The sequence below is a fragment of the Bombyx mori genome, chromosome 22, assembly GCF_030269925.1.
Source record: "Bombyx mori chromosome 22, ASM3026992v2".
Lineage (NCBI taxonomy): Eukaryota > Metazoa > Arthropoda > Insecta > Lepidoptera > Bombycidae > Bombyx > Bombyx mori.
The window spans coordinates 2,849,059-2,863,395 of NC_085128.1; the positions used below are offsets into that span (position 1 = coordinate 2,849,059).

Sequence of the window (14,337 nt, forward strand, 5' to 3'; positions counted from 1 at the left end):
TAGTGTAGAAACTTACAATTCTAATTAATTATAGTCGAATTTCGACTACTGCGGGACCTCTAGTTGTTATTATTTTTTCAAAAAAAAAAACTGTTCGTAACGTCCTCGTGTCAATTGATGATTGTCATTTATATTTTCTTATTTTAAAATAAAATTAGTGTGCCAGTGTGAATTGACCAAAAAGTACCGATCTTCCCACTTACATACATACATAAAAATCATACAACATAATAAAAGATTTTACGAAGTGTAATATACAATTTTAGCACTCCCAGTTTATTTACAATATTAATTTTAGTATTTACATTAATTAAAAACATTAATTACAAATATTTTTTGTTAATGTTTATTAAATTTAGTGAGCGAAGTTAAAAAAGCGGAATAAATTATTGTAAATAAAAAGGAAATATGTCGAGGGGTGAAAGGCTATTTGTTTTAAGCGACATTTATATTTGTAATAATGAAAGGTGCATTTTATTTGGTATTTGCATCAACATTTTCGATGTTTTTAATTAAGCTTCAACTAAGTTTACTTCATTCAAATAGCTGAAGCTGTTTTTTTTATTATTATATTTTTACCAAATTTCAAACTTCAAATGGCTCTCCTGTAAAGTTGCAAAAATGTCGCTTAAGCAATATTGTCTTTCGCCCCTCGATATATAATATATAAATAAATAATATATTAAGTATCTTCTCTCAGTATGTATGTGTATGCATGTATAATATACATGCATATACATGTATAATATATGTATTTCACTGGATTGGCACACCGCGCGTAGTTCGTTTCCAAATGATTCTTGTCCACGTGATAGTTGTCTGGAAGAGATCGCTCTTAGTGATAAGACCGCCAATTGTACTTTTTTGTGTTTAATGTATCGCACTGTTTATTTGTTTTTTTGGTGTACAATAAATAATACTCTCTCTCTCTCTCTCTCTCGCATTTATTTGAATGTTTTACTAATTGTGTGTTTATGACGTCATTGATACAGCAATTAAAACTATACTTTAAGAAACTATTCTAAAGAGCGCTATGACATGTCCTTCTTCAAACGAGGCTTGTGGAGAGTATTAAACGGTAGGCAGCGGCTTGGCTCTGCCCCTGGCATTGCTGAAGTCCATGGGCGACGGTAACCACTCACCATCAGGTGGGCCGTATGCTCGTCTGCCTACAAGGGCTATAAAAAAAATTTAAAAAAGTACTACTATTTTACTATGAACGAAATTCCTTTAGAACACACAGCTACAGGAACAGACGTGTTTGTTACCACTAAGCTATGAATGAGATGATAAAATGAAGATATAATTTATAATACAGAATTACTTTAGTGTAAATAATAAAACAGTGTAATTCAAGTTATAAATTACGAATGGATTATAAAATAAACTATCATTTTTATGTTAATTTTAAAAGGTAGTAAACATTAAAATTGCTAACCATTTTTTTTATGAGAATTAATTATTAATACGAGAAAAACAACCTAAATTATTCAAATAACAAATTTTGTATAATTTATTTGTGTTTGAATAAACAAAAAAAAAACTACAGGAGTCCTGTGGTTAGCGATAAATATTTAATACTGAACAAGAAGAAAGGGCAAAATGGAATTGACTATTAGCTAAAGCGGGTTATTGTCATCGCGCAAGGAGCATTTACGTTGTTGATGTGTTTGAGTTCCGGTAAAAACTTAACACCGGTTAAGCCGTGAACTCATCTCGCAATCTAAGCAATAAAAAAATAAAATAACTTTTAGTTAACTTACCATCATCCCTTAACATGTAATAATCAAGACTATTATACAAAATACGAAGAGCACACATTAATAATTAATTGAAAATTCAATCACTCTTGCGAGATATCGTCAGGCGTTTGCGTCATACGAGTGTTTGAGGGGCACAGCAACAATAGATGTTTTATTTTTAAGTTTGGTATCACAAACGTACTTATAAAGCTACTTGTAAAAAGGCCAATAGGTAATATGTGAAGAGATCGTTTCTAAGATACGACGAACATTTTCTACGCATGTATTTATTAATTAAAAATATAAATTATACACTAACACAATTAGACTACCAAAGTAAGCGTCTAATAAGCGACTTACAGCAAAAATTGTTGAAGAAATAATTAGGAACATCTAAAGCCTTCACTACATAGTATAAAATAAAGTATCTTTCTCTGTCCCTATATCCCTATGTATGCTTAAATCTTCAAAACTACGCAACGGATTTTAATGCGGTTTGTTTTAATAGATACGAGTGATTGAAGAGGAAGGTTTATATGTATAATAAGATCCATTAAATACTGGAGAAATCAATAATAAATTACAGTTTCCGAAGCGAAGCGAGGGCGGGTCGCTATTAATGGATCGATGAGATTGGGCAGCATAAATATAATAAACCTAAAAGAAAACCATTTGCAATTTCATTTTCAACATGCTCATTTTGATATCAATATCTGCTTTTTTTGTTGCTATGGCCGATAAGTGTAGGGCCCCTTGATAGTGAGTGGTTACCTTACCCTACCGCCGAGGACTATGGTCGTTTGAAGAAGAACACGTCACGTCGCTCGAGGAACACAGTGGAGGACGGTTCATTCCAGAACTTGTACGAGGGAAATACATAAATGGTCTCTTGAAGCCCACTGCACTTGAGCGTGGTTCTAGAAGGTGAACTTTGATCCGGCGGCTCATTTAAGAGCATCTCTTCCATCTCTGTGGCAAGCAGCGGCTTGACTGTGCTCCTGGTATTGTTGACATCCCCGAGCTACGGTAACCATTAACATGGGTAGAAGTTTGAAACGAACCCTGAAATACTACACCCTACTGGTGGTAGGACCTCTTGTGAGTCCGCGTGTTTCAGTTTGAAGGGTGGGGCAGCCGTTGTAACTATACTTGAGACCTTAGAACTTATATCTCAAGGTGGGTGGCGCATTTACGTTGTAGATGTCTATGGGCACCAGTAATCACTTAACACCAGGTGGGCTGTGAGCTCGTCCACCCATCTAAGCCATAAAAAAAAAAAAGATAGGGGTAATGTACTACTATTTCTTTATTAAAATAAACCACACAATGTTTATGTAAACAGATACTAGTAATTTTTGTTACTTTTATCACGATAACAAATTTAATTTAGTTAATATAATTGCACTAAAACCATTCGTATGTTTTTTTGCGAACTAAAAACATTCCGGCGTCGTGTTCGTGATGGTGATTCGAAAAGCATAACATCGACAAGGTCGATGACTCCTACCGTATAACACCTTTCAAAGTGAATGGTATAAACAATGTTTGAACGAATAAATATTTTTTTAAAACACACCACAATTATTATATCTTAAAGGAAGGTAAAAACAAATCTGTATCTATTACAAAAGTTTTACATAGATATAATATCAAAGTACCGTATTGGAAGAGCTGGATGTGCCCTTCATGATTATCAATCACTTGACAAAATTGGTGGTACGCAAATAAATTACGTACGAGGTTTCATATAACGCACGAAGCTACCCCTGGTCGAATCGATCGAGAGGGGGATAGACAACTCAAGACGTTATGTCGTTACGTTACGTTACGTTACAAGCGTTACGTTCGTTCAAAAGTTCGAAAGGATGCATGGGGCTGATATAAGCTACCCACGTGACTTTGCATTAGAGCTTTCTCTAAATTCCAACATAAGTCAGATAAGAAGTACACTATTGTTGCCAAAGACAAAATAAGTAAAAAATAATATGGAATTAGATAGATTAACCGACCTCACAGACCAGCTGGTGTTAAATGGTTATCAGAATCTATTACAACATGAACGGTGTCGTCTACCTTGAAACGCGACGTTGTGGTCACAGCTGTACGACTGCCCCAACCTTCATAAGCTTGATTCACGGCAAAAAAAAAAAGGGAACCGAGTAGGAGTACACTGCTCTTTCTACTGATGACGTCATATTCTTTAACAATAGAAACACAAATACCGCTGATTTTATACCAGCACGTAGCTTGCAATTTTTGTATGATGTTTGGGTTAAATCTTACAAGCTAAACAGCACCACGTTATTTTATCTCTAGAGTTTAATTTTCAAATGCCGATTCAGTTTCGAGGGCACTGTCTTAATGCAGATAAATGCCGCGACTGCCCCTACTTTGATCGGATTCTGACCCCGGGCGTAGATCGGACGTAGGGTGTAAGAGACCTCGGACCTCTTTGGAGTCCGCACGGGTTGGTACCACCACCCCGCCTATTTCCGCCGTGAAGCAGTAATGCGTTTCGGTTCGAAGAGTGGGGTAGCCGTTGTAACTATACTTGAGACCTTCAAACTTATATCTCAAGGTGGATGGCGCATTTACTTTGTGGATGTCTATGGGCTCCAGTAACCACTTAACACCAGGTGGGCTGTGAGCTCGTCCACCCATCTAAGCAATAAAAAAAAGAGTACAGGGGAGTTATTTAGTGCGGTAGGGCCCTAAAAATATCCCGAGGGCCGCGGTTCGCAGTCGCGGATGAGTCTCACATGCCCCGCGCGTTCTCTAGGTGCGGGGATCTCGTAGGAGGTTTGGCTCCCGGCTCGAAAAAAATAATTCGCAGTGAAAAGCCTTTTTTTACATATATCATGCAAATTATACGTTTAAAATTAATAATAACGTGTAAATTCAAATTTTTTTGTGAATAAAAAATTCTGACGACTAACGTGCTTATAGCTAGTGTACATAGTCAACTTCGTAATGACCTTCGGTGTGCAAATAAACAAGAACATCGTTAAATAGTTTTTCATAAACTATAAGCCCGCAGTTAGCGCGTTTTTGCATTACGATTTTTTTACAACAAATTAGTCGTTCACGAGATGTAGACGCAGTTTTAATCAAAGTATTTCGTGTCGTACAAAAATTTCTTTATTTTACGTTATAATATTTTATTTTATATCTAGTTTTATTTTATTTTAGTGATAATATCGAATGGAGGCCACGGATGGGGACAAGGAGCGTGGGGCGTCCTCCAACCAGGTGGACTGACGACTTAGTGCGCACGGCGGGAAGTCGTTGGATGCGGAAGGCGGAGGACCGCATTATGTGGAAGGCATTGGGGAAGGCCTATGTCCAGCAGTGGGCAGATAAAGGCTGATGATGATGATGATGATGATGATGATGATGATAATTATATGTAATTTTATTTTAGTGAAAATAACCCTTCTACTCATATCTGTTCATAAAATATTTATAACTACTGATTACCATGCACCCCACGCTTTTTTTTACAATAAAATAATTTTTTCTTACACTATTTTAAATTCAAATTTACTAAAATTTATTTTCTATTTTTTAGTTGAATTTTCTATAAAAGCGTATTTTGTTAGTTTTCTTAAACATTTTTTTTTTTAAGTGAGCAATTTAGCTTTTACCTTGATTCGAAAAAGCGACACTAAAAGGGAACATTATACATTTATAAGAATGCGAGAGATGCAAATAGATTACTTCTAAGGGATTTGCATATAAAAATATATATCATGAAGATATTGGCACCGGTTAGCAATCGAACTTGTGATTTAGCAGGAAAATTTTGTACTAACATATTTCTGTGTTGCTCGACCAACGAAGCGATCAAGACTCATTGTTTTTGTAGGTTAATCACAATTCTCATTCGAGTAAATGATTTATCTATTGGTTGGTGGTTGCGGCTTACTACCGAACACTTACTTTATACGAGTATAAAAAAGGACATAAATATCTATATAATATATATAATATGTCTGTTAGTGGTCACCATATTATAAAAATGTCCCTCGCACAGGTGAATCGAATCTATTATAATAATACAGTAAGACCCGCTAGCGCGGGGTATATATACGTTTCATTAAAATGGAGATTAATATGAAACAGAGTTAAACGAGGTTATCAATCTATCTTATAAATAATGGGGTTGGGGGAAGATTGGTAGAAAATTGATCAGGTATTTTACCATTAAATTTATCATGTTTTTAAAACAATATAAATTTATTTGTTACACATATGGAAACATAATAAATGGACAGTCAGTATGTTTATATTTCAGATCATTCTGCCTTTTTTTTCTAATTTTCTGCCTTAAAAATAGTATAATGCTGAAGTTGCCAATGTAATCTTCTAATCACTTGCATTATATTTTTAATGAAATGATTTTTCTTGTTGCTTTGTTATCACCCATGATAGAAACTAATAATCGTAATATTTGCCACTATATCAATGGTCATACCATATAAATAGATACTTACAACAACGTCAACAAATGTTTGAAACACTAAATATACGATCGTTTTTTTTTACACTAGCCCTAGCAAGAGCAGTGCTTTGCAGAATCTACCACTGGATCGGAAACGCGACCCACTGAGAAGATCCGGCGAGAAACTCAGTGGGCTGTGTGTGTGGGTTAATTCGCTCGTTGAGCCCTTCGTCGCAAGCGACGGGTTCGACGAGGACGGTAACCGGTGCTTATGTTACCTAAAAGCACCGTTAATGGATCGGGAGGATCCGTAATGACGTGATACGTTCGTGTAACACTGTAAGTAAGAAGAAACATATAAGCTGCTTCGGATATCGGAAAGCCTAATAAAGCCTCCGTGTCATTTCGGGGAATAGCTAATTCAGATAAAACATCGTTAAATCAAAACAGCGCTAAACGAAGCAGCGTAACCGGGGTCTTACTATTAAAGTCCATACCGCGTGCCAAATAATATTTGTAATACATACAACTTTTTCTTCAAAATTTTATCCTCCTCCTTCGACATTTCGATAAAACATCCCATCGAACAAGAACTTTGTAAAGTAAATCACTATTTCGTTTTCCAGACATATTCATTCCAATATTAATACGTGAAGCAAAAACTTTGTATTCCTTTTTACGAAAATTGCGCGGACGGAGGAGTATGAAATTTTCCACACTTATAGAGAATATAGAAGTGCACAATGCTAATAATTATTTTAAATAATGCATAAAAGATACATTAAATGAATAAAGAAAACATTACACACACTACCATGTATTTGACACACACACGCATGCATACTATTTATTTATTGTTAAACTTTTGTTCTTGACGTCTGTGGTCAAATTGAAAATAGATTAAATATTGTTTGTCTTAATTAATATTTTTCTATAGTGTAGTCTTAGCGTTGAAAATACAATCATAATAGTGTACAAACTTACAATTCCAATTAATTATAGTCGAATTTCGACTACTGCGGGAGCTCTAGTTCAAATAAATGTGTAAAGATGTTAAAGATTGAAAATGTACAAAATGAGTATTGATAAATGTTTTAGCAAATAATCTACTGACTACGTCAATGGTGATCGTGTGTGTGTTTAAAAAATTGTGGACAAGTGCTAATCAATTCACCACAAAACAATGATTTCGACTTAAATTTTATTAACAAGACGTCGCGAATGTCTCGATACAGGAACTAACATCAATTTATAACACAAAACGTTTATTGCGAGTGAAGACATTGCGTATTGGTTTATGAGGTATTTTTTCTCGATTAGTGCATTGTTAGAGTAACATAAAAGATATATGCATTTTGCTAGAGTGGATAAAATAATTATTAATTATTAATAATATATAATTGCAATTGATATAAACGCTATTGATCTTTACTGGTGTTACTTTGAGGGTTGTGTGAAAATTAAATTTTAAAATGTGATAATTTTAGCATAATTTTTTATATATAAAATTTTACTTTATAAATTATTCTCATGCTCAGCAATGAACAAACTATTAGACGAGTATGAAGAATTTTAGTGATTTACCTTACTTTATACTTCCTTTTGCGGTTATCGTTCTAATAAAACCTGTATCTCACAAAACAACAAAAACATTTAACTATGTATTTCAAATTCGACGAACCATATATCTTTTTTATACATATAATCATATAAATTAATGATATTGTACGCGTGTGATGTGTTAAAAAAAATATGTATTGTGTGGTTTCTGTAAAAAATCAGATCGGAGCGGTTTTTATTGGTACTTATTAAAATATGACCGTAGTTAGTAATATGGACGTGTTGCTCTTTTCCCACTGGTTTTTTCCGTGCCTTTTCAACAACATTTAAGCGGATCTAAAAATATTCCGTATTTTTGTTCAAATAGTTGTTTGTGATTGATTGTATAGTTCCTTTGATATTTTAGTAAATATACATCTTTTTATTTAGTAATAATAGGCTTGGTATCTACCTGAGCCTGTTCGTATGATGCCTTCTCACACCAGTTCAGTTGTTGTAGAACGTGATTTTTACTTGTATCAAGAATTTTTTAGATTACCTAAATTAGAATAAGATGAGATTGAAGATAAGATTAAGAGAATTTAATGCTGAAGTTTCCGGCTCACGGGACGCCATTTTATGACCATTCCTTTGCGGTTGAAGCAGTCCGTTTATGGAATGCACTACCCCCCTTAAGCATCAAACAATCGTCCTCGCCGGAAATTTTCAAGTTCATATTTAAATCGCACTACCTTGCACAATAATATGGCTCCTGCGATAGAACTGTATAAGTTGCTACTTATTTTGTATTTACTTGCATGTGTTTAATATTTATTTGTATTTAATCGTATGTAATGTATGTATCTTATAATGTATTTATTTTTCACGTGTGTATATAAGTATATATTTTATGTAAGTTTATTAAGATATAGCACCGTCCATGCTAGCTTGCTTATTCTTCTTCCTGCACGGTTGCCTGGAAGAGATCGCTTTAAGCGATGAGGCCGCCAATTTATGTCACCGTCTATTATTTGTTTTATATGCTTACTCTGTACATGTGGTGTTAAATCAAGAGTTATATTATTATTATTAAATTAAATTAGAATAAATTTAGAAATGTAATCACATTCTTTGAAATGCAAATCAGGAGATGCTTAATCAATCATCAAACAGAAAGAAAAAGGAAAATCGATGAAATGGAATCAACGTCGATGCTTCTGGAACAAGTGTGCCCGCGTTAAAAACAGTTGCCTGACACACATCTGTGGTCCTGAGAAATCTCAGTCAAATGACTTATATGGCAAATGAAAAGCTTGGGCCCCTGACCACACACTCATTGCTGGTATCGCAACGATTTAATACTTATTGTTTCCATAAAAATATTTACAGTTCGGGGATCAATTATTCGAATTTACGACTGATATAATCGATAGTGCATAAGGTCACCAATTAACACCGACTTGTGATACTGCAATAAAACGCAATACAATTAAAAACTCAATAACAAAAATTAAAGAAGATAATCTGGTTTTATTATTATAGTCAAGTGAATAAATTACGTAAGTTTGAACTTAAGTTCGTTTTGTTCGCGTTAATTTCGATCGCAAATATTATTGCAGCTCGATCTTCGATCGGTAACTATTTATTCCGGTTTGGGAGGCTTAAACGACGAAAGGAAGATCTTCCACCGAGCAGGTGATTATTGCTCGGTAGAACGACGGTCCGAATGATGTTTTTTTTTTTTTTCCTACCTAAGCTCAGAGCCTTGAGAGGCTATTTCAGCGTAACCCTAACGTTTGTAGGTGAGCTCACGGGGCTCAAACCTGATGACGTTGCTAACACGAACCCTAGCAAGAGCCGTGCTTCGCAGAATCTACCACCGGATCGGAAACGCGACCCACTGAGAAGTTCCGGCGAGAAACTCAGTGGGCTGTGTCTGAGAGTTAATTTACTCGTCGAGCCCTTCGTCGCAAACGACGGGTTCGACAAGAACGGTGACCGGGCTTGAAGTACCTAAAAGCACCGTTAGTGGATCGGGAGGATCCGAGATGACGTGTTTTGGGCGACGTCGACTGCTTTCCATTCTGTCCGCAGGATCGGGAATGGGTCCGAATGTTGTTGTTCGGAACATATATATATATATATGCGCTTTATCTTGAAAATGTCGTAAGCGAGATTCAAGCATCTGTCAATTATCTTACGTTGTATGATGGCTACCCGCCACACCGGTTGTCGTTGTAATTGTATTTACAAGTGCGAAGATTTTTGTTGGCTTTTTGCGTTATTGGCTTAGATTTTTAATGAGTGGAAATGTTGTACTTTGTACGTTCATAGGTGAGAGAAATAGTCACGTGAACGTAGAATATTTCAGTATTCAGATATTTGCGTATGGAAATCAGTTAAAACCTGTTTTTTTTTGTTTGTAATATTATTATGTAATTTCTATTGTATTTTCGTTATTAATACGCTTTTATTAGCTTCAGACGAATGTGTGTTAGTATGTAACAGAATCTTTGAACATGATTTTGACCCCCTTCAAAACGTCGGATTAACTCGAAATTTGGTATACTTATTAAGGACCGATGACAATTCAATATTTAATAAAAAAATTAAAAAGAATAATTGAAAAAAAATGAAATTCAACTAAAAAATGAAAAATAAATAATAGTTTAAAAAAACTAACAAAATACGCTTGTATAGAAAATCCAACTAAAAAATAGAAAATAAATTTTAATAAATTTGAATTAAAAAGAGTATAAGAAAAAATGATTTTGTTGTAAAAAAGGGGTTATAATGAACGTTTGCTCATATATTTTGAAAGTTTTATCTAGTTGGAAAGTGGTTGATAAATACTGACTACTATTAGAGTTCCTCCGTGCGTCGTATTCCTCAGTTCTGAGGGTCGTGACCTTTACTGAGCACCTTCCTCCATTCACTTCTGTCCTCCGCTATTAGACTACTAGAGACACTTGTCACTATTAGAGTTAGCAGCTCTTTATTAAATCTAAAAAGCCTGACCTTGACCTGACCTACCATGGCAAACGTAGCTGAAGGCTGGATAGGTACAATAATGTCTATGCTATTGCATGTCTTTCTTCAAACGAGGTTCGTGGAGAGTATTTAGCAGTGGACAGCGACTTGGCTGTGTCTCTGGAATTGCTGACGTCTACTAGCTGCGGTAACAGCCTACCATCAAGCGAGCCCTATGCTCGTCTCCCTACAAAGGCAATATAAAAATCCTCAGAGGCACACCGAGCGAAGCAGCCATGTATTCTAAAATGAAATTTAAGACCGACGAAGTTGAAATTCACGAATGAATTTCTAAAAAAAAAACACCAAGTCACAAAACTGTCATACTAATAATACAGCGGTGTACTTGAGTTGTATGATTATACTGTACCTAATATATATTGTTGTTGTACCTAATAGATAGATACTTATATTGTTCAGCAAAGTTATTGTAATTTATCTGTCATTATCGTAACAACCATATCCGAACGAGATTACTCGTAGATTTTTTTATTGTCACTAAATAAGACAGTGTTTAAGGTTACTCGTGTTTTAAAATGATATGGTTATTTGTTTTCAGCTTTAGAATCCTTTTTTTTATCATTACAATTGTCGGCAATTTACGAGTTTACACCTGTTGGTAAGTTGACACGGTGGCTCACGGACATCAACAAGCGACACAGCCAAGCCGTTGCATGCGTATACTTCATACCTAGGTTTTTTTTTGTTTCCTATCCAAGCTGATAGCCTTGAGAGGCTATTTCAGCGTAACCTTAACTAATAGGTGAGATCACGGGGCTCAAACCGGAGTGATGCTAACACTGGCCCTAGCAAGAGCAGTGCTTCGCAGAATCTACCACCGGATCGGAAGCGCGACCCACTGAGAAGACCCGGCGAGAAACTCAGTGGGCTGTGTCTATGGGTTAATTCGCTCGTCGAGCCCTTCGTCGCAAGCGACGGGTTTGACGAGGACGGTGACCGGTGATTGTGGTACCTAAAAGCACCATTAATGGATCGGGAGGATCCGTAATGACGTGTCTTGGGCATATACGTATCTAGCATTTATCGTATAGTCATTAGTGACAGGGCCAACCGTGGTCAAACTTGCTAGATGTGAGACATACTCGTGTTCTTAACGAAATTGCCAGGACTTCCGAAGTCTTGTATGGATATTTCTTGGCCGTATCGAGAAATGCGACTGTGCCGGTGTCCAAATTGCAGGTACCAATTTTTCCAACGGATTACGTACTTGACACATGGTCAATAACGACCTCCACAAGCTCCACGAAGGAATGTCGTGCAAAATTTAAATAAAAATCGTAGATACTGGTGGTAGGACCTTTTGTGAGTTCGCACGGGTAGGTACCACCACTTCGAGAAGTTGGGCCCCCGACTGATGGCGACGGCTGGATCGCTGAGTCGGCTCTTGCCAAACGTCGGAGGGCCTGACACGGTGGTGCGCCGCCTCTACGTGGGGGTGGTGCGGTCTATTGCATTATACGGAGCCCCCGTGTGGTGCCGCGCCTTGACTCGCAGAAACGTCGTGGCGCTGCGACGCCCGCAGCGTGCAATCGCAGTCAGGGCGATTCGTGGATACCGCACCGTCTCCTTCGAGGCGGCGTGCGTTCTCGCCGGGACGCCTCCCTGGGACCTGGAGGCGGAGGCGCTCGCTGCCGATTATGCGTGGCGTTGTGACCTTCGCGACAGGGGGGAACCACGTCCCGGAGAAGGAGCAATTAGAGCGCGGAGGCTCCAATCTCGGCGGTCTGTGTTGGAGGCGTGGTCTCGCCGCTTGGCGGACCCGTCGGCCGGTCTCCGGACCGTCGAGGCGGTGCGCCCGGTCCTCGCGAAATGGGCGAACCGTGACCAAGGGCGTCTCACCTTCCGGTTGACGCAAATGCTTACCGGCCATGGGTGTTTCGGCCGGTACCTGCATCGCGTTGCCCGGAGGGAACCGACGATGGAGTGTCACCACTGTGACTGCGACGAGGACACGGTCGAGCATACGCTCGCATATTGCCCCGCATGGGTGGAGCAACGCCGTGTCCTTGTCTCGCAAATAGGACCGGACTTGTCGCTGCCGACTGTCGTGGCTACGATGCTCGGCAGCGATGAGTCCTGGAAGGCGATGCTCGACTTCTGCGAGTGCACCATCTCGCAGAAGGAGGCGGCGGAACGAGAGAGGGAGAGCTCATCCCTCTCCGCACCTATCCGTCGCCGCCGAGCCGGGGGCCGCAGAAGGGCTTTTGTCCGACTTCGGCCCCTGTAAGAGGCGAACTCCCCCCGGTGAAGGTCAAGGGGCGACCTGAGGGGGTGAGGCCGCGCGGCGCGCTACCAGCACTCTAGCGCGCTGCCATGGAGTAAATAGAGCGACCGGTCGACGGTGTATCGCGTCCCGACCCGGCAGGCTGGTTCTGGTCCAGCGGGGTATTCCGGGACACCAGCGGCACCGTCTGGGCGGCCCGACGGGCTGCCGTACCGAGACGGCCGACGTTTCAGAGCCTTCGATTCGCCTCGAAGGCTCCGTCGGCTGGGCGTCCTTGGGGTGAGCCGCGCCGTCTGGTTGTAGTGTTGACCGCGGTAACCCCCCTACCTCATCCGGGTTCTGACCTCGGAGGGGATCGGACGTCGGGTGTAAGAGTGCAGGGGAGTCGTTTAGTGGGTGGGCCCTAAAATCCTTGGTCCCGCGGTCTGCTCATAACACCATGCAGATCGTAGAGTCTCACATACCCCGCGCGCCCCTTTTGCGCGGGGACCTCGTAGGAGGTTCGGCCCTCTACCCGAAAAAAAAAAAAAAAAAAAAAAGGTACCTCCACACCGCCTATTTCTGCCGTGAAGCAATAATGCATTTCGGTTTGAAGGGTGGGGCAGCCGTTGTAACTATACTGAGACCTTAGAACTTATATCTCAAGGTGAGTGGCGCATTTACATTGTACATGTCTATAGGCTCCAGTAACCACTTAACATCAGCTGAGCTGAGCTCGTCCACCCATAATGTCAATAAAAAAAATAAAAAAAAAAAAATAAAAAAAAAACCGTATCGCGTATAGTAATGGTCGTAATGATCCCGCATAATGGATGGGTAGATATAATATTTTATTCCTGCAGCGAAGAAGTTATATGCTCCGATTCAAAGGACGAGAGACCCACTGTACCTCATGGTTCATGGTGGGACCTCATGTTTCAACCTGTCTTATCCTCACAATAGCATAGGTTTTAAATGGATATCGATGCCCAGAGTACTTACTATCTACTGTACTTAATATCAGTGAGCGTACCAACTATTGAACTATATCAACTCTATTGAAATTTTAAATACGCACGTGAAAATCATAAGACCTATCTGTGTACGTCATAAGACAAAAGATGTAGGTAACAAAAAGAAAACAAAATTCAATACAACAAAACGAGAATACTATCATTAATGTAGTTTAAGTCAATTAAATATGCATTATTAAGAATAACTCCCAAAAGCTATCGGTCAGATTTTAATAAAATTTCAAATTGGGCCACACATGAGAAGCACCGGCTTTCAAATAGACAGCTCTGCAGTAATACACACCAAAAATAAAAATTGATAACCTCCTCTTTTTTTTAAGTCGGTGA

The 14,337-nt window shown here is 38.6% G+C and overlaps 1 protein-coding gene and 1 long non-coding RNA gene across 2 annotated transcripts in view; one reads left to right on the forward strand and one right to left on the reverse strand.

Moving 5' to 3' along the window:
• The window catches only part of LOC101741480 (elongation of very long chain fatty acids protein 6), a 52,138-nt gene that overhangs the window by 17,624 nt on the left and 20,177 nt on the right, over positions 1–14,337 (reverse strand). The window lies entirely within an intron of this gene.
• Positions 4,778–5,263, forward strand: LOC134200943 (uncharacterized). Its single transcript, XR_009976070.1, has 2 exons — positions 4,778–4,854; positions 4,932–5,263. It is a non-coding gene; the product is annotated as an uncharacterized LOC134200943 (long non-coding RNA).